This window comes from Taudactylus pleione, unplaced genomic scaffold, assembly GCF_031769625.1.
Source record: "Taudactylus pleione unplaced genomic scaffold, aTauple2 ptg000184l, whole genome shotgun sequence".
NCBI classification, from domain to species: domain Eukaryota; kingdom Metazoa; phylum Chordata; class Amphibia; order Anura; family Myobatrachidae; genus Taudactylus; species Taudactylus pleione.
Genome location: NW_028284586.1, coordinates 5,740,352 through 5,760,211, shown reverse-complemented (window position 1 = coordinate 5,760,211; position 19,860 = coordinate 5,740,352). Strand labels below are relative to the sequence as shown.

Here is a 19,860-nt window from a genome sequence, read left to right as displayed (position 1 = left end):
TTATACCAAATTTTATTGAAATTAGAGAATGTAAAGGTAGAATTTTTTCGGAAATTGTGTAGATTTGATGCAGAATGACCCATATCTACATAATCTTCATCCTTTAATCCACACAAAATGCTTATCCAAAGGCCAAGAGTGAAGATACGATGTCCTGTCACCCTGGGCAAATACTTGGCGCACTCCCCCTATATATAGTAGTCTTGCTTGAATACAGATGTCAGCATTGTAAAGACTTACATGTTTGTAAGGTGATGGCAAAGACATTGTTCGTCCTGTGACCTTAAGGTGCCAGCACCTGCTGCATTTATTCTGTGGTTCTCGGGAATCTTATTTTTAGCTGGCGCATGCAGGCTCCATTGTCTCAAGACTCAAAGGGAAGTATTGCTGCCTGTAGTACACTAACTCACCCACTATAGGGCATCGCAGTGACTGCCATACTATACTTGTAACTACTGTATAATAAAGGGAGTATTTTTGATCCTCTCACATTCTTTACCATCATATTTCCCATAATTGGCCCCAACAATGTCAAATCATTACATTTATTTACATGAACCCCCTAATTACCTTCCTAAGTCATATAAAAAAAACAATTTTAAAATACCCCACTAAATTATTAACCCCTTATTCTTATCATTCTTAATACTACCTGCCTATAACCTAACTTATGTTGGTGATCTCATTTGTGTCTCTTCTTGCAGCCACAGCAGCATTCAGGAAGCAACAAGACAGGTGCTGCTGATGCTGTGTATAAGAATGAGGAGGGGCCATTAGAAGGAATACAGGGGTTGTGCAGCCTATTGCTGCAGTGTAAGGGGATAAGGATACACTGCCGATTACTCTCCCTCCCTGCTCCAAGATTTACATAAAAATACAATTCTAGATCCCTTATCCCACCTGAGATCATGGCTCCCCCGCTGGTGCCCCCTTTCTCAGTCACCTGGGGCACATACTCATTCTGACCCCCTACCTAGCTGCACCCCTGTCTAGGGCCCTTATATACTTCATATCACCTATTGTTGTGAATATCACACAATAGGAGTGCTCTTGTGAAACACACCAAGCAAGATGACACTCTACAACCTTTCTATTAAACTGGCCATACACGCTGCACTAACACAGTTATCTGCAATGGGCATGAACATGTCTAAAGATGAAAGTGATGGCTCATTAATGATCCTAACATAATCAATAGACTCAGTATTTGGTATGTTTGTTACTGCAAGCGGAAGCTGACTGCAGATGTCTCCTACTGGTCATATTCCTCTGGAATTAACAGACACCAATGAGGCTGCATATGTTCTTACAATCATGTATGCCCAAGTTGGGCATTATTCCTATTGCATGGCATACGCACTGAGCAGCAGAATTGGCACGTGTGACCACCTTTACAGGCTTGGCAGACAGCGGTAACCATAAGGATTGTGCTCTGCAGCAACACATGTCATATCAAGCTGTACACCCTATAGGAATCACACTGCTGTCATTGCTAGATTTCATAACCAGTAACATCACAAAATCACTCATCTTATTGTTTTTTATCTCAATTAATATAACAAACTATAAACTCAGAAATACACAAATAAATGACTTCAACATAGTGATAGATGAACTTTATATATTAAATTTATTATAAACTACTTATGTTAATTTTTAGTTTTTATTATTTATAATTTTTAATTTAAAATATTATAAAAACTAGGTTCTAATAAAATTATGCTAAATAATAAAATATATAACAAAGTAAAACGTTGTATGTTAGATCTAGTATAAACTACTTATATGTGATTTTTTAACTAATTTTTTTATTTTATTTATATTTTTCAATTAATAATTTAAAATGTTATAAACACTAGGTTCTAATTAAATGATGCTAAATAATAAAATATACAAAAATACTGACTATATTATAATATATAAGCAGTTACTCCCTCTCAATCACGGAGAGTGTACAGCAGCACGCAGGACAGGAAAAAAACCCTTGTGGAGGAAACCATGGCTGCTGTACTGCCCTTCCTCTGGGCATACTAAAGGGAGTAATAGATATATTTGATGCTGTTTCTATTGAGTGTTATTATCTTGTATATGGTGTAAAATGTTTATTCTTAAGTCATCTGGTCTTCTTTCTTCATTGGGCGTTCCAGGGTCAGAGGCTCCACTCTGGTCAGTTGGTCTTCTGGGGTGGAAAACTCTTAGCTCTTGATCTTTGTTGCTATAAAAACACATACAAGTGGTTAGCTTGTCACTTTTATGTATATGTAAAGGTGTTAGATCGATCATTCTTAACGTACACATGGAAAGGGTAATTACCAAACGGCAAATGTTTAATATTGCAGTGCAAATTCTCTTGTGTCATATTACTCACCTACTTGTGCAAGTGTGCTTAGCTTTTTGGGGAATGAAGTTGCAGGACAAGATGACCGCATGTTCAAAGATTCATAGATTTGCCATGGGAGGAGTTGGATGTTCCTTCTAAGGGTGGATTAGATGTATGAGTACAAATAATTGTGCATTTAAGTGCAGGAAGGAGATTCCATGCTTTGGAATGGGATTATATAAATAAATATAGGGGCATCCCCTAGTTTTGGAGAGTGTGCACAGTGTTTTGTTCCCCTTACATTAACAGAGGAGATTAACAGTCTGATTATATGAGTGATGGGCTCATGAAATTTACTAAACACGGTCTATCTTCCAAATAATTTTTATAATAATAAAAAGTTAAAAAAATTAGCTTATTTTATAATCAGTGAATGATTCTATTAATATCTCTGTGCTTATCTTTACAGAATGACATTTGTATAGTTATACCTGAGCTATGAAGGGGAGAAGCTTTTTATAGATCTAAAGTACTCCCTGTGGCCATATGTGTTTCCACATTATAGAACCAAACACATTCAGAAATAAGGTACTTGTGTACTTTACGGACTCAGGGCCTGATTCAGACCCGCTCGTGAGCGCTGAGCGCTCGCAAGCGGGTCGATGTTGGCCCAGTGCGCATGACGGAGGCGGCTCCGTCGTGCGCATGCGCGAGACCCGGATAGCGACGGGCAAGCCGTCGCTCCGGGTCTCGCTACAACCTTGCAGACCTGACAGGCTGGCACCATCATGTCATTAGGCCCCTCCCACTAGCGTGAAACTGCTGCGATTCGCGGGTCAATCGGGAGGGGATGGAGCCAAATTACGAGATTCTAATGGAAGTGCGTCATATTGGCTCCGCCTCCTCCCGATTGACCCGCGAATCATGGCATTTTGCCGTGAGGGGGCGGAGCTTAAGCGCATGATGCCTGCTCTCTAATCTGTCAGGGGGGGTTTCTGGGTACTCAGAAAGCCCCCCTGCGTGCGCTACTGATTCACCCTCTACTCACCAGAGATGTTTAAGGTACAATGACAATAAGAACCGTATCGGGCTCACCATCCGACTGTCCTTGGTGGATGTTGATCCTGATCACTTCCCACTGGCTTAGACGGCTCATAGTGGAATTGCATAGGAAGCAAGATAGAGGGCTGCTCCCTGGGCCTCGCACTTTGTACTCTTCCTGGCTCCTACGATACTAATGTATTGCCCAGCTGTGATGTTCTGCCTGAGTCCTCACCCAGACCCAGTGAGTAGGGTCTTCCGCCATGATCTATAATGATATAAGCATCCATAAAACTAATCTTTTCAGCTTAGACTCTTTTCCAACAGCTGTAATTTTAGTTTTATTGTGAATTTAGTTTAGATCATGATGTGAAAAACATAGAATTGTCTGGCAGATAAGAACAGCACAGCCCATCTAGCTGCCCATTCTTTCTCTTCAGTTCACGTTTAACACAACTCTGTTATCTTTATATGGGGACGGTATAACAAACATTGGCTGTGGATGATGATATCTCACCTGTCAGACCCAGTGTACATATTAGGTGGGGGCAGGAGTGGGATGTATCAGGTGGTATTTATAACCTAGTTTCAAATACAAAATTTATATGTAACTCCTTTGAAGTGGACAATTTAATTTGTTATCTCTAAATTCATCCTTCTTTATAATAAAAATATTTTATACAGTAAATCACATAATTATAGTCCTTTAATATAATTTAAATAAAGGTTATTAGTTTAAACCCCAAATCATAGAAAGTGAGTTGCAGAATTGAGCATGCAGTAAGTCTCCACCCTGTAGCTACAAACCCATCCCTTCTATTATACAGTACTATAGACAATGCTGAATAGTTTAACTTCCATATAAACTACCAGGTGCAACATAAATCTCTTATCCCTAATTATTACAAACCAGATCACCACGGCTCTGTAGCCCATCCTTGTCAGTAAGATGTGTCTTCTCTGATGCAGGAGATCCTTCTTCTTTGTCCAGGTCCAGCCAAGGGCCCAGGGGTAGATTTCCATCCTGAATTCTTCATCCTCTTCTACCTGGTTTGCTAAAAACTTGGAGCAACACATGGAAAGTTAGTAAGAGACAAACATTGTACATACAGCCCTGTTCGAACTCCGGTAATTCACGTCGCCATGAGCAGTCTAGCAGGTGTTCAAACTGACTCACAAGATGTCAGATTACAACTGATGCAAGTCTGGGCAGTATGGTGGCACCACCTACAATTACCTTTACATACTGCTGTCCCCTGACTTTTGGCTCTGTAGCCCGTCATCGTCAGTAAGATGTTTCTTCTCTGATGCAGACGCTCCTTCTACTTTGTCCAGGTCCATCCAAGGGCCCAGGGGTAGATTTCCATTTGGAATTCTTCATCCTCTTGCACCTGGTTTGCTGAAATCCTAGAGCAACACATAGAACATAGGGCCTGATTCAGAGCCGTTCGCTATTTGCGCTCGCTCGTCCAGAAAATAGGGGTGGCTATTCAAATGAACCGTTCACTGTTTGCGGTTTGTTCACGCCTCTAGGTCTGAACGAGCGAACAAAACTAGCGGTCGTTTTTTGGATAACTACGCCCCCTGGCCGCTCGCATCCTACGTCATGTCCGCTATTTATTAGATTAATCGAGTACATCGAACAGGGTATGAACTGCTCGCTATTCTTGTGGTTGGTTTTTGCTACCACAATTTTGCGAGCAGTTCTGGCTAAAAAAAACCCCAGTGACGTGGTCAATGATGCTGCTGTTTTAAATATGCACACCCATAAAACGCCCGTTTTGACCTTTAAGAACGCCTGCGATCGGATCTCCACTCCCCGTTTTCAAGCACCTTCCCCTGTTACCACCCACATACGCCTCATTCTGTCACTCAAAATTGCAGGCATTCGCTATTTTGCGAGCACATGAATTTCGGCCGCACTGACTGGTTCGCGCATGCGCAGTTGGGCAAACATCGCTCGGAGCGAACGAGCTGCCGCTTACGAGTGGCTCTGAATCAGGGCCATAGACAGTTAGCAAGAGACAAACATTGTACATATAGTATAATAAGAAACAGTAAGTAGAACTGTATATCAGAAGAGACACAAGGTGATAGGAGCAGAAATGGGGTTAAGCCAATTTGTGTGCATGAGAATGGATGGAAACCTCATGTAGATGGCATGATATGGGCACTGCCAGTTATAGGGTGGCCTCGGCGAGGTTCCTCATACTCACTTTACACTTTTTTTTTTACCTCCGTGTACAATCTGACTTTGGCTAATCTCTTTTCTCTTTGGTGATTTGTATTAATCTGGCTTTATAATGAATTACCTGCCTAATATTTAGCTCCCACCTCTGTAGTCTGGTGTTTGCCAGCCCTAATAATGCTAACAATTTATACCAGTCCAGAGATACCTGAGTAAGAGGGAGCCTGCTAGGTCTATCGGAAGGGGCTTGTAATTAGTGAGCCAAAAGTTACAATAAATTGTATTATGAATATGAAGTAATCAGTTGGGATAAAACTACTCCAAGTCATCAGAGCCGTAACTAGACTATTTGGTGCCCTGTGCCAGAAAGAGCATTGGCGCCCCCCTCATTTTTCAAAGGAACATAATACACCCAAAAAAGGGGAATGGCCTCATGGGGAAAGGCCAGGGAAGTGATAGGGGAGACCAGGAGATGCTGGGGATGAAATAAGTGGAAGCTACAAGTGAGAAGGATAATAAACAGAAATTTGACAGGCCCAAACAGCGCCCCCTGACCTGTGGTGCCCTGTGCGATGGCACCGGCCGCACTACCCTAGCTACGGCCCTGCAAGCCATTTACCTGATAAGATACTTACAGGGCAGGGAAGAAATTCTTTCCATACTCCTCCGTCCTCAGGCCTGCCTGTTTATAGTAGACAAGTACAGTCGCAACGAGGTACTAGGGAGATAGATAAGTGTTAGAGGCTGTGATAGCAAAATATATCATCCAGCAACTCACATTTATTTTCAGTATAATCACTGCCCCATTACACACATATTAGTGGTCGATGTTCATTGTTACATCCCAACCCATACTGAGATAAAGTGTATCTCTAGGCCGGTTACACTCACTGTAAGGCCATATATTAATATAGATAGAGGTAAATCCTGTCAGGTGCTGTCATGTTCATCTTATTCACTGTAAATGTGAAAATACCTTGTCTGACATCCTCAGGCCGGTGACCCAGAGCAAGAAGTCTTGGATATAGTTATTCTTTGTAATGATAACTCAGCAAGATATTCAATGTTTACATTTATGTAAGGTCAGAGCCCTCTATATTAACTTGTGAGAGAGTGTATATTCTACATAATTGTATATGGAGCTGTCCTTCGAAATGTTATTGCCATAGTGTAGTACATACCATATATATATACAATACTTTAGACAGGGGTATAAAAATTCTGCAAAGTAACAATGGTTTCAAAAATAGAAGTGTTAATAGTTTCTTTTTTGCAATACAACAAAATTCAAAACGAATGAATAGAAATCTAAATCAAATCAATATTTGGTTTGGCCACCCTTTGCTTTCAAAACATCATCAGGGCTCTGTGGGGGCCATTAATCCTAACTTGCAAGGAACCTTCACCATGCTTCACTGTTGCCTGCAGACACTCATTATTGTTCCGCTCTCCAGCGAAAAAACTGCCTTCAGTTACAGCCAAATATTTCAAATTTGACTCATCAGTCCAGAGCACCTGCTGCCATTTTTCCTGCACCCCAGTTCCTATGTTTTCGTGCATAGTTGAATCGTTTGGTCTTGTTTCCATGTCAAAGGTAATGATTTTGGCCACAATTCTTCCATGAAGACTACTTCTGGACAGACTTCTCCGAACAGTAGATGGGTGTACCTGGGTCCCGCTGGTTTCTGCCAAACGGCAGAATAATGAGTGTCTGCAGGCGACAGTGAAGCATGGTGAAGGTTCCTTGCAAGTTTGGGGCTGCATTTCAGCAAATGGAGTTCGGGATTTGGTCAGGATTAATGGTGTCCTCAATTCTGAGAAATACAGGCAGGTACTTATCCATCATGCAATACCATCAGGGAGGCGTCTGCTTGGCTCCAAATGTATTCTGCAGCAGGACAACGATCCCATACATACAGCCAATGTCATTAAGAACTATCTTCAGCGTAAAGAAGAACAAGGAGTCCTGGAAGTGATGATATGGCACCCAAAGAGGCCTGATCTCAATATCATTGAATCTGTCTGGGATTACATGAACAGAGATAAGGATTTGAGCAAACCTACATCCACAGAAGATCTGTGGCTAGTTCTCCAAGATGTTTGGAACAACCTCCCTGTTCAGTTCCTTCCAAAACTGTGTGCAAGTGTACCTAGAAGAATTGATGCTGTTTTGAAGGCAAAGGGTGGTCACACCAAATAGTGATTTGATTTAGATTTCTCTTCTGTACATTCACTTTGCAGTTTAATTGATAAAAATAAACTATTAACACTTCTATTTTTTTAAAGAATTCTTACTTTGGAGCATTTTTTCCACACCTGCCTAAAACTTTTGCACAGTACTGTATATACTGTATATGTATCTGCATGCAGAACTCTACATTACAGTGTTACAGCCACTGACACTGTAATGTAGCATTTTACATGCAAATACACCCGCAGTCGCTTACAGAATATCATGCTGCATATCATTTTAATCAGCACAAGCTGAATGTGCTACCTATTTACATTGCTGTGAGAATAAGACACATTTCAAGGTAAAAAGTTGCACAAAAAGATGCTTAGTGCTACTGAGTCATGCCACAGCATGGCGCTACTAGAAGGGCTATTTAACGCACAAGGAAGCTAGATGTATGAGGACACATCTGTGTGTGTCTATGTATGTATATATATATATATATATATATATATATATATATATGTATATACATATGCACACACACACACACACACACACAGACAGATTGGAAGTAAAGGTGCCCCTGGAAATTTTTTGGAAGTGGCCTCTCATGGACGGCACCAAATCAACTATAGGCGGAACTAACACCAAAGTAGGCAGGATTATTACATCACTATACTTGGAGACATAGTGATAGGCAAGGCTAAAGCAACAAGTAATGGTAAGCGGCAAGGGCGTATTAGGGACATAAAGATTTGGGAATTTAAAAGGAACTTAAGGGAACATTTTAGGAACTGCTGCAGGTCCTCCCCTCTCCATCCTCGTATCACTCTGGTTGCACTATTGAAAGTGGAAATATATCACTGCGGGGGCTGAGCAGTCAGCATGTAGGAGTAGATGCTACAGGGGTGTAAATAGAACTTTGTGGGCCCTATACTGTAGCAACATGTTGAAGAAGCCCCAATCCTTCAAGTGTGACACCTCTCTCCGCAGCGGATGATCATTTTATGTCTCATGGCTCACATTATGTCACATTGTAGTGCCCTCAGTTCACATTAGACCACAATAGAACACACAGTACACCCTGTTCACATTGGCAGGCTCCTGCTTATCTACCTGACAGCCTGTGATGGAAGGGGGGGGAGGTGGCGGCTTTTGGGAAGGCGGCCCTTGCGTCCAAGGCCATCCTCACTAGCTGGTGAAGGCATGACCTGGGGAGTAGCATCACGGTGTGTCTAAGCTGGAATAAGATTTTGGGGGGCCTGGAGCACTTAACATCCCCTAAGGTCAGAAATGAAGAGCAAAGTGTCATCAACAACTCCATTCAACATAAATATTGCCTCCCTCATTACCACTATTAACTCCCACATTATCAATGATATATACATCCAGCATATATCAATGGTATTGTGGAGAAATGACAGTCTATAAATGAATGTAGTTAGTAGCAAAAGCATTAGCACAGCAGGATGTGATTAATATAAAATCCCTTTGTAACTAGCTGAATCTGTAAGCAGATGTAATTAGCAATGTAGCTATAATTCCCTGTATAAAGTCCACTTGTAGCAGAAAATAAGGCAGTGCAGGGAGGTACAATGACCTTCTAATCCTGGTGGTAGCACATAAATAGTATGGGGTGTTACCTGTAACAGTCAGGCTTTTAGGAGTCTGAAATCTTTGCAAGATTGAATTTGTGCTCAAGGAGCAGCAGCAGCAGACTTGTGTCACCATTTCAGCTGTTCCACTGGAAACAAGCTTGTGAACAAAGGTTCCTGCTTGCAGAGTGCAGACATAAAAATATTTGTTGTGCCCAGAGTGACGAAAGTGCCCAATGCCATCATAGAATTGACATTTGGTCCTTACATGACGTTTTTTTTTTTAAGTGCAGCAGATGCGGAAGAAAGGTGATCTACAGTATCACTGGGCCAGGGGAACCTCAAAGTAGAGGGGGAGAAGGGGGGTATCTCCGAGCAACATTCGGCTGTGCGGGCTGGTTGCAGAGGGTGAGCATGCAGCACGTGATGTCAATATTAGGGTGTGTTTGGCACACTCGGCACCCCCTACCCCATATGCCTATGCCCCCCCCACTTCTGTCTGTTACAAGGGGGAGAAAGAGTCATGGTCCGTGGTGGGTGTAGAGGGAAATGAGGGACGGATTAGGCTAGCCTATGCTGATCTGGGCTGCTCCCGATTTGACCACCCACGGGCCACTTTGGCCCACGGGTGGAACAGCGGAACAGTGGGATGGCGCCCCTGTTCGACCTCACTGGTCGAACACCCCAAGAGCCGGCCCTGAGATGTACTAAAGCCCCTGCTGCACAATGCCGATTTGGCGTGAATTGTGTCACCCCCCCCCCCCCCGCTGCGGGGGATTATCATACAATCGTGGGGGGGGGGGGGGGTCGTCGGCTGCCAGGAGGCTTGCCTGCTTTTCCGGGGGCCCGGGAGCGGCACCCGATTTTCGCGAGGCTCCCGGCTAAATTGGGAGGGTAGGCAAGTATGCCCTCACCTTCCCCTAGCTCCTCAGTTATCTGACTAGTAAAGCTAAAAGGAGAAAATTAGTGAAGAAGAAAAAAAATAACATCTAAATCACACACCAGGGAGGGAACTAACTGCATGTTCCCCAGATTGGATTCAGAGGAATTGATTTTACGCTAAGAAAAAACTTTTTCCTGTTTTATCCAAAACTGGGGAACACAGACGGTGGGATTAACCAAAGCAAGCCTCAAGACGGAGGGGGGATCATGCACTGGCAGTGCTGTATGCAAAACCTTGCAAGCAAAACTCTCAGCCTTGGCCACAAACATGTCGAACCGATAAAATGTAGTAAACATGTGTGCCGAGGACAGGTGGCTGCCTTGCACAGTTGTTCAACTGAGGCACCCTGTCAAACTGTCCAAGAAGCGCTCACAGTCCAAAATGAGTGTGCCCAAATGGGATCTGGAATAGACTCACCCACAGCTATATACAGTAAGCCTGCTTTGTTGGTTGCAGTAATCCAACAGCATTGGAATGCTTTGATGCTGGCCAGCCTATTTTATGAGTGTTGTAATGCACTAAGAGACAGTCTTTCTTACACAAAGCAGCAGTCCTTCCTATATATATATATATATATATATATATATATATATACGAAGTGCTTGAACCACATCCAGAAATCGGAAGGGATTCTATATATCATATGGATGCAAGACTGAAACAACAATTTCCTGATTTAGGTAAAAATGTGAAAGCACCTTTGGAATAAAGGACGGCGATGTACGGAGAACCGCCTGGTCCGCATGGAAAATTAAAAGGGGGAGCTGGCTGCCAACTCAGTAACCCTGTGAGATGAGGATATCGCCAAAAGAAAAGCTACCTTTCAAGTTAACCACCTAATTTCATTGTCTCTAATGGCTCAAAAGGAGCCCTCTGAAGAGCAGCCAAAAATGAGAGTTATGGTAAGAACTTAACTTTGTTAACTTTCTTCGAAGTCCATAGGGTCCACAGGGAGACCTTGGGGTGTAGGTGATGGAACTGAACCCAGGCACCATGCAATTAAAGCTTTCAGCTCCCAGGATGCATTAGGTCCAGTCTCCCTATACCCCCCCCAAGCCAGAGGCACCTAAGTTCATAATAAGCCAAAGGCCGGAGGAGGATAAGAGAGAAGGAAGACTGGTACATGCAAGAATCACTTCTCACACAGAAGAAGACGGAAAATCGGTGACCAGCAACATAGCCCATTTGAAGCCAGGTGCGTCAGAGCGGGTGCCCTGTGGACCCTATGGGCTTCGAAGAAAGAGAGTTAACAAAGGTAAGTTCTTACCATAACTCTCATTTTCTTCTTCAGGGTCCATAGGCTCCTTAGGGAGACCTTGGGGATGTCCCAAAGCAGTTCTTTTAAGGATGGGGATGCTCCTGCGCTGAGAGTAGAATCCGGTGCCAAAGAAAGCATTCTGAGAGGTGAAGGTATCAAAGGCATAGAACCTTAGAAAGGTCTGGACAGAAGACCACGTGGCCGCCTTATACAGTTGAACAGCGGAGGCGCAACGGCGAGCTGCCCATGAGGGACCCACAGACAGAGTAGAATGAACATTAACAGAAGCCGGAACAGGCAGGCCAACCTGCGTGTAAGCCTCTGAGATAGTCATACGAAGCCATCTAGCCAATGTTTGCTTATTGGCTGGCCATCTCTTCGTGTGAAATCCATAGAGCACAAATAAGGAGTCTGATTTCCGAAGATCCTAGCAGAAGCTGGCTTAAGCGCTCTAAGCATTGTTTTGATGACAGAGCTAGAGAATCCTTTGGACCTTAGGAGGGAAGTCTCAAGAGCCACACCGTCAAAGACAGATGATCCAGGTCCGGGTAAAGGCAGTGACCATGAGACAACAGGTCCGGATGTTGAGGCAGCAGGAACGGAGTGTCGAAGGAGAGACTTTGAAGATCTGAGTACCAATGACGTCTGGGCCAAGCTGGAGCCACCAGCACGACCATGCCTCCCTCTTGCTTGAACTTCCGAAGAACCCGAGGAAGCAGGGATACGGGACGAAATAGGTGCACAATCTGGAAGGTCCACCTCACTGACAGGGCATTCACCAAGGTTTCCTCAGCATCTTTTGTTCTGGACCTGTACACCGGTAATTTGTGATTGTGTCGGGAGGCCATGAGATCTACCTCTGAGAGGCCCCATTTATCCACTAGGAGTTGAAACACCTCTTGGTGAAGAGACCATTCCACTGGATGCACGTCTTGACAGCTGAGGAAGGCTGCTTCCCAATTGAGAACTCCCGGAATGAACACTGCCGAAATGGCCGGGAGGTGACACTCTGCCCATGTTGGAATGCATGACACTTCTGTCATTGATGCCCAACTTCAAGTGCAGAATGCATGACACTTCTGTCATTGATGCCCAACTTCAAGTGCCTCCTTGATGATTGATGTAAGCCACCGGTGGCGCTGTCGGACTGAACCTGCACTGATTTTCCAAGAAGTATGTGTTTGGCCATCTCGAGGGCCTTGTACATGGCACGAAGTTCCAATATGTTGATTGAAAGTGTTGCTTCGACTGCTGTCCAACGACCCTGAAAACAATGTGGACCGGTCACTGCACCCCAGCCCCGAAGACTGGCGTCCGTTGTTAGGAGTAACCAGTCCGGGATACAAATGGGGCGACCTTTGGTTAGATGTGACGTCAGTAGCCACCAAGACATAGACAGACGCACTATTGTCTGCGCTTTGATCCGATGGGGCAATCCATTCCACCTGGATAGGATCAGCCCCTGCAGAGGCCTGGAATGAAATTGAGCATATTTCACCATGTCGAAGGTGGACACCATGGATCCCAGAACCTGCATCGCCGAGTGTATTGTACTGTGGAGGCATCTGCGTATCCGTAGTTGTAATGAGAAGATCTTGTCTGAAGTCAGAAAAATCCTCTGCTGTTGAGAATCCAGGAGGGCCCCCACATGAATCATGCTCTGTGAGGGATTCAGGGAGGACTTCTTCCAATTGATTAACCACCCTGTAGAAAGGCAATTGTCAGTTGCAGGTGGTTTGCGAAGTATTTCTGGAGAACTTCCCAACAGAAGGAGGTCGTCCAGGTATGGTAGTAGTCGGATACCCTGATTCCGCAGATGGACCGCCATGATGGCCATAACTTTGGTAAACACCCTTAGAGCTGTGGAGAGGCCAAAGGGTAGCACCCTGAACTGGATGTGTTTCTATAGTATAGCAAACCAGAGATAACGCTGATGAGAAGGCATTCTCTAGGGACATGTAGGTATGCGTCCTGAATATCCAGTGATACCATAAAATCCCCAGGTTCCATAGCCAGTATGATGGAGCGTAAGGTTTCCATCCTGAACCTGGGCACTCTGAGGAATTTGTTCAGGGATTTGAGGTTGAGGATAGGCCGATGAGATCCATTCGGTTTCTGCACCAGAAAGAGAGTAGAATAGTAACCAGTCCCTCGCTGGGATAGTGGGACTGGCACAATTACCCCTGCCTACAGCAAGGACTGTATGACTTTCTGGATCTGTAAGGCCTTGTTCTTGTTTGAACAAGGGCCTGTGCAGAAAAACTGATGAGGAGGTCTTTGAAGGTATAAGAGGGCGTATCTGTGAGAGACCACTTCTCTTACCCAAGTGTCCTTGGTGGTTTGACACCAGCACTGGGTGAACTGAAGAAGTCGGCCTCCCACTCTGGGGTCCCCCAGAGAGAGGCCCGCCCAGTCAGGCTGAGGGTTTATTCTCTGATTTGGAGGCAGGACATCTTGAGCTCCAGCCTGTTTCTTAGGCTTGGAAGCCTTCTTGGCGGTGGACTGTCTAGGAAAGGACTGCCCTTTGAACTTACCTTGGGGATGAAAGGACCTAAAGGAGGAGGTTCGAGACTTTGAAGGAGCAGCTGCTGAAGGGAGAAACACAGATTTTGATTTTGCCAACATGTCAACAATCTTGTCCAGGTCTGGACCAAACAAAATCTGCCCATTACAGGGTAAGGCTTCCAGGCCTTTCTTAGAATCGGCATCTGCGCTCCAAGAGAGCAGCCACGGGGAACAGCGAGCAGACACGGCCACGGCCGAGACCCGGAGCTCAGTAGACTAGTATCCAGAGCAGCCTCACTGATATATGCCGCCGCATCCTGTATGTGGCCAACCAGCGACACCTAATTCTCCAAAACTTCCGAGAGGAAGGAGTCCTCAAGTGCATCGGCCCAACTCTCTATAGCCTTAGATACCCAGGAGATAGTCATGGACGGGCAGGCAACATCTCCTGAAAGAGAGTGTATTGATTTCTGGCAAGTGTCCACTTTCCTATCTGTAGGATCTTTAAAGGAAATTATAGATTTCATAGGTAACGTTGCACTTCTAATCAATCTTGTAACGTGTGAATCCACTGCAGGGGGTGATTCCCACTTTTTACAATGAGCCTCAGGAAATGTGTAACATGAGGCCAAAAGTTTTTCAGGTAGAAACCTCTTACTAGGCGATTGCCAGGCAGCAGCCATGTGATCCACTAGCTGATCTGACAGAGGGAATACTGCCAAAATCACCTTTATCTGTTTAAACAGAGGGTGTTTGGATTTAGGGGCTGTCTCATCATCCTTTATAACCAATACGGATCTGACCGCACGCACCAAGGCAGGAATATTAATCCTTTACTTAGACCCATATTCAATTGCCAGCGAAAAGTTCTGTGGTTTTCACATGCCGGAGTTTTCGACGTCATCGCCAGTTTTGCCTCCAGAAAAGTATTGCGCTTGTCACCGCGATTCGCCCTATGCAACTGCAAAGGAATGCGAGAACGCGTCCCGGCGAAAAGTACCGTCAGATTTGAGGAAATCAGCCTGACACCCCCCAAAAGATGCACTGACATGGGGGATCACTATGGATACCCCCGAATAGCCCTGCTGAAGGTATTTGGGATGCTGTAATGCTCTCAATTGGTGCTATTTAGGGTTTTTGCACAAGTGGTGAAGAATAGCATTTAGCAGTTTTTTGGGGGGAAAAATAAGTAGTCCCAGCAAATTTGGGGTACATGAAAATGGGTATAAGCTAGGTTTAAAATCGCTAAAGTGCGTTTTTAAAAAACGTAAAAAAACGTACCTTCAGCAAGCACCTGCTTGGGCATACTAGGGGGACCCCCTGGAGTCCATTTCGCTAATTTTTAAGTTTGTCCCCCAACTTTGTTTTTCTTTCCCCCCCCAAAACGAAAGTACTATTTTGGGGTGATCTAAAGTGTTTTTTTTTGTACTTTTTTTTACGCAGTTTACCTTTGGGGGGTTGTCCCAAGGCTGTACGGGTGTTCCTGCAACTTTGCACCCCAAACCTGCACTTTTCTCCACGTCCTTTCAGAGGCGAATCTTGTCCACTGTTTACAAGGCGCAGACTTTTTACACTGGCAGAATTGCAATTGAAAACAGGGAAAAGTTCTCGCCTGGCGAAATGACGTCACCGGCAAGAACTTTTCGCCGGCAATTTATTACGGCCCTTAGTCTCCCCCTCTTGCAAAGAGGAGTTGGTTAGAAGTGTCAGCCACTTCTCCGTCATCAGACATCATCTCAGACTCTGATAGCTGAGTGGATTGAGATGACACCACAGAATGCTTAGCTGACCGTATAGGTCTCTCACTCTGTAACATGGTCTGAATGGCTGTAGAGGAAGCTGCCAGACTCTGCACTGAAGTAGATAAAACATCCACCTATGGTGGAGGTATACCCCGTAGTAATCCCGGAGTGGGAATAATAACAGCCTGCTGTGACACAGGAGGGGTCTGCGTAATTAGCGGTAGTCCCTGTGAGGGAATGACAGGCTGCTGTGGTAACCCCATAGGAGGAAAAGCAGCCGGGACCGCTAGACGGTCCACAATGCAGGCCAACATCTGTGAAAAGACTGCCCAAAGGGGCTCCTGTATCGTTGTCGGGGGGTTTGCGGTACTTGGTGGATCATAACACCTCACACATAACCCATCCCGAACCAACTCCTCCTCACTTCTCTATTTCAAATTGTTTTAAGTACAGTCCTGATGAAAAGATCTTAGGACCTTGAAACGTCGATTTTTTTATCTGTACCTACAGTATGCATTGTTTCATCTTTATCACTTTAAAAATCCATGTTTTGAAGCTGGGACTGCCGCCTCAGTTTTTCTTATTTATGTGGTGCTGTCATACACTACTACAGGAAATATCATCTTATATTATTACAGGAAGGCACCCCGTATTACCTTGTCTGCAGTGCCGAACTAATTGGACTATATATAAAATATCTAAATCTATATATCTATATATATATAAAATCTCATTCTACAAGACAAACTGTTTTTGCATGTTGTTGCAAAAGTCCCACCACAATTTGTGCATGTAGCATCACAAAATAGCATTTGCATTGCGGTATGTTGTTATAAATTACCCCTATTGAACTTGGTTCGTTTTCCATTTTAATAATGCCAACAGTATGAACAGTAGTATAAATGTATATAGGCTAGAGAAGTCTCACAATGACATCCATGGTACTTAGGCCTTGAAGTATACTGTATTTTTCAAGACCGCTGCAATTCGCCCTGGCATGCAGTCAATCAAATTCTGAACCACATACTGACTGACGGCCGCCCATTCTTGCCTAATAAATACTTGGAGTTTGTCAGAATTTGAGGCATTTTGTTTGTCCACCCGCCCCTTGAGGATTGACCACAAGTTCTTGATGGGATTGAGGTCTGGGGAGTTTCCGGGCCATGGACTCAAAATTTTGATGTTTTGTTCCCCGAGCTTAGTTATCACTTTTGCCTTATGGCAAGGTGCTCCATCATGGATGGTTGGGAGAAGTTGCTCTTGGAAGGATTTTTTTTCATCATTCTTTATTCATGGCTGTGTTCTTAGGCAAAATTGTGAGTGATCCCACTTCCTTGGCTGAGAAGCAACCTCACACATGAATGGTCTCAGGATGCTTTACTGTTGGCATGACACAGGACTGATGGTCCTGAAGTAAAATTACAAGCCATGAATTAAGAATGGTACCAAAACATCCTCCAAGAACAACTTCTCCCAACCATCCAAGAACAGTTTGGTGACGAACAATGCCTTTTCCAGTATGATGGAGCACCTTGCCGTAAGGCAAAAGTGATAACTAAGTGGCTCGGGGAAAGAAACATCAAAATTTTGGGTCCATGGCCAGGAACCTCCCCAGACCTTAATCTCTGCGTTTCAGCTGCCGTATGTTTGACATTGGTCTGTGTAGCCAAGTAAGACAGTATCTGGGCAGCAGTGTCATCTGAGTCCAGACAGCAAGCAGGGCATTATCTGGGCTACTCTTAAAAAATATTAGTGTTTCCAAAAAGCAAGTGTGCAGTATCTGAGTCATTCTTTAAAAAAAAAGCTGTGCATGTCCAAAAAGCATCTGTGCAACACTTGGGCCACTCTTAGAAAGGTTATGTTTGCAAAAGCCAACTGTGCAGTATCTGGCCACTCTTAAAAATTATATTTGTGTTCAGCCAGATATTACCTATGGGATGCAGTCAGGAAGCCAACGGTCAAAATGCCGACTGCCAGGTTCCCGACTGTCAAATGCCATGCGGCCGGCAGTAATACATACCGATTCCATTTTTCTAAAAATGGAAGTCCTGCGCGTGCTCTTAAACTATGAAAATGGAAAACTAGAATGGAAAGTTGCATTAAAATTGTTTGAACTAGAGTACTAACAAAATCTAGATTCAAAACAAATAACATTCATATTCAACAACTGAGCTCAAAGAATCTTTCCAAATTTAGCTGCTATTGGACAGACTATACCTGCAAGTACCACTTACAAAGAGGATGTTTACTCTAAAACAAATTAAAACCTGTGTAAGGAATGACATGAAGCAGAGCAGACTAAATAATCTGATGCCGATGCCACTAGGGGGGCCAGTTCCTACAGTCTTTGATTGTGAAACAGATACCCACAACTAGGCCTCTAACAAGAGAGCTGGCAAATTGTTCTGGGGAGAGTATTGGTGGGCAGGGTAGATGAAGATCATACTCCGGGTGCAGACAACTCCCAGATGGTGCCATCCGGGGGATATTCGTGGTGTTTTTCTTACCTCATAGACATTACAATGGAACGCAAAACAGAGATATGATGGGGGCGATAACGGGAGCACCTCAAATTACAACACATCACTGGCCACATAAGGTGTTGTCACAGGTAATGGTGATGCGGCCAGCGATGTGTTGTAAATGGGGGTTGGACCCCAGGAGCACCACTAGTAGTTCTGCTCCTGACTGAGGGTATGAGACATACTACTACAAAGGCACTGAGGCTCTATACCCTCCTGCATTATTATATTACTTTTAATTGTCATCACAAAGTTTACTGTTCCCTTTATATCAGCTATAAGTGTGTAATGTATCAGATTTTACTTTGACGAACCGATATCTTTTTATAACAACTTATTCATTATAAATGTACAGCTGCATGTAATATGCTAGCATTTTGATGAGGCTGTATATGCCGTTAAATATACATAGAAAAAAAAAATCTCAAAATCATACATAAAAGTATTGATATAAGATAGGAGCATCATGGTCGGCGTGGTATGCCCTTTGTTATGCAGAGACTAATATTAGTACATGTAGATGTTATGGCTAACGGGTTTGATAGGAAAAACTGCTTCCATGCTTTGTGTACCAGCAGGTCTCGCTGTCTGAGCATATATATATATATATATATATATATATATATATATTACTATTTGTGTTATGTGAACACTATTGTTTGACATAATATGTACTGTGAGCACTACGGTCTGGTTTAATATAAAAGTGTCAGTGCACTTTGGCATAATAGGAACTGTGGGTACTACTATTTGGCATAATGGTGGTCTAAGAACTTAGACCACCCATTACCAAATGTCTAGTTTCGCCTATGCACCCAAGGGTTATATGTTCCGTGTCAGTGTCACCCTTGAGGATAACGATCCCAGCAGTTGGATGAACCTTCCCTTATGTGCAGTTTGTGGAGAGGAATTTATCAAGTTGTAGTTAAGACCCCACCAGAGTATTTGCCATATATTAACCCTATATACTGGCTACACAAGTTGCTCTTGCTCTATATTTTCGTTATTCCCTTTTGCACTTATGCGCACCTCTTCATGCACCATGTTGGGTGCTATACTTTATTGTGCGGATTTTCTGCCAGCTCCCCCTTCTTGAAACCAGAGACTGCATCTTGGATTCTCAAACATGGATAGCTAACTCTGACATATGTTGGCTGAAGATCCTGTGATCATATAGTGCCAACATACTGGAAAACCGGCTGTTTGAGGTCAGGCTCGCTCACAAGTAGAGTAGGCATATTACACACTAAGTACTTACATCAGAGGACATGTACAGAGAGGAACATAGCATTAACAGCTATAAAACACAACAGACGCACCTGTTTAGCCATGCATCTTCTGCTCAGATATGTTTAGGAGACCATTGTATGCAGATGACAGATTGCTGAACACATGCTTATGCCTCTTTATTCAAAAGCATTGTACTTATTTTTATTGGGATTTGCCAACCAAAAGAACATAAAAAAACAAACAAAAAAACCACAATCATTTATATTGTACCCCAGGTTAGCACCTACTCATCCTATGTAGTGTACACAGCTCAGACTGTACATAGTAATGCCACGTGAAC

At 43.8% G+C, this 19,860-nt stretch overlaps 1 pseudogene across 1 annotated transcript; it reads right to left on the bottom strand.

Annotated features, from left to right (window-relative positions):
• Nucleotides 1-1,761: 1,761 nt before the first annotated feature.
• On the bottom strand, nucleotides 1,762-15,332 carry LOC148519717 (speedy protein 1-A-like; annotated as a pseudogene). The gene is made up of 8 exons (XR_015878912.1): nucleotides 15,308-15,332; nucleotides 14,056-14,229; nucleotides 6,526-6,596; nucleotides 6,181-6,267; nucleotides 4,187-4,423; nucleotides 3,416-3,629; nucleotides 2,369-2,475; nucleotides 1,762-2,215 (listed from the first exon to the last, which is right to left on the bottom strand). The product of XR_015878912.1 is annotated as a speedy protein 1-A-like (transcript).
• Nucleotides 15,333-19,860: the final 4,528 nt, after the last annotated feature.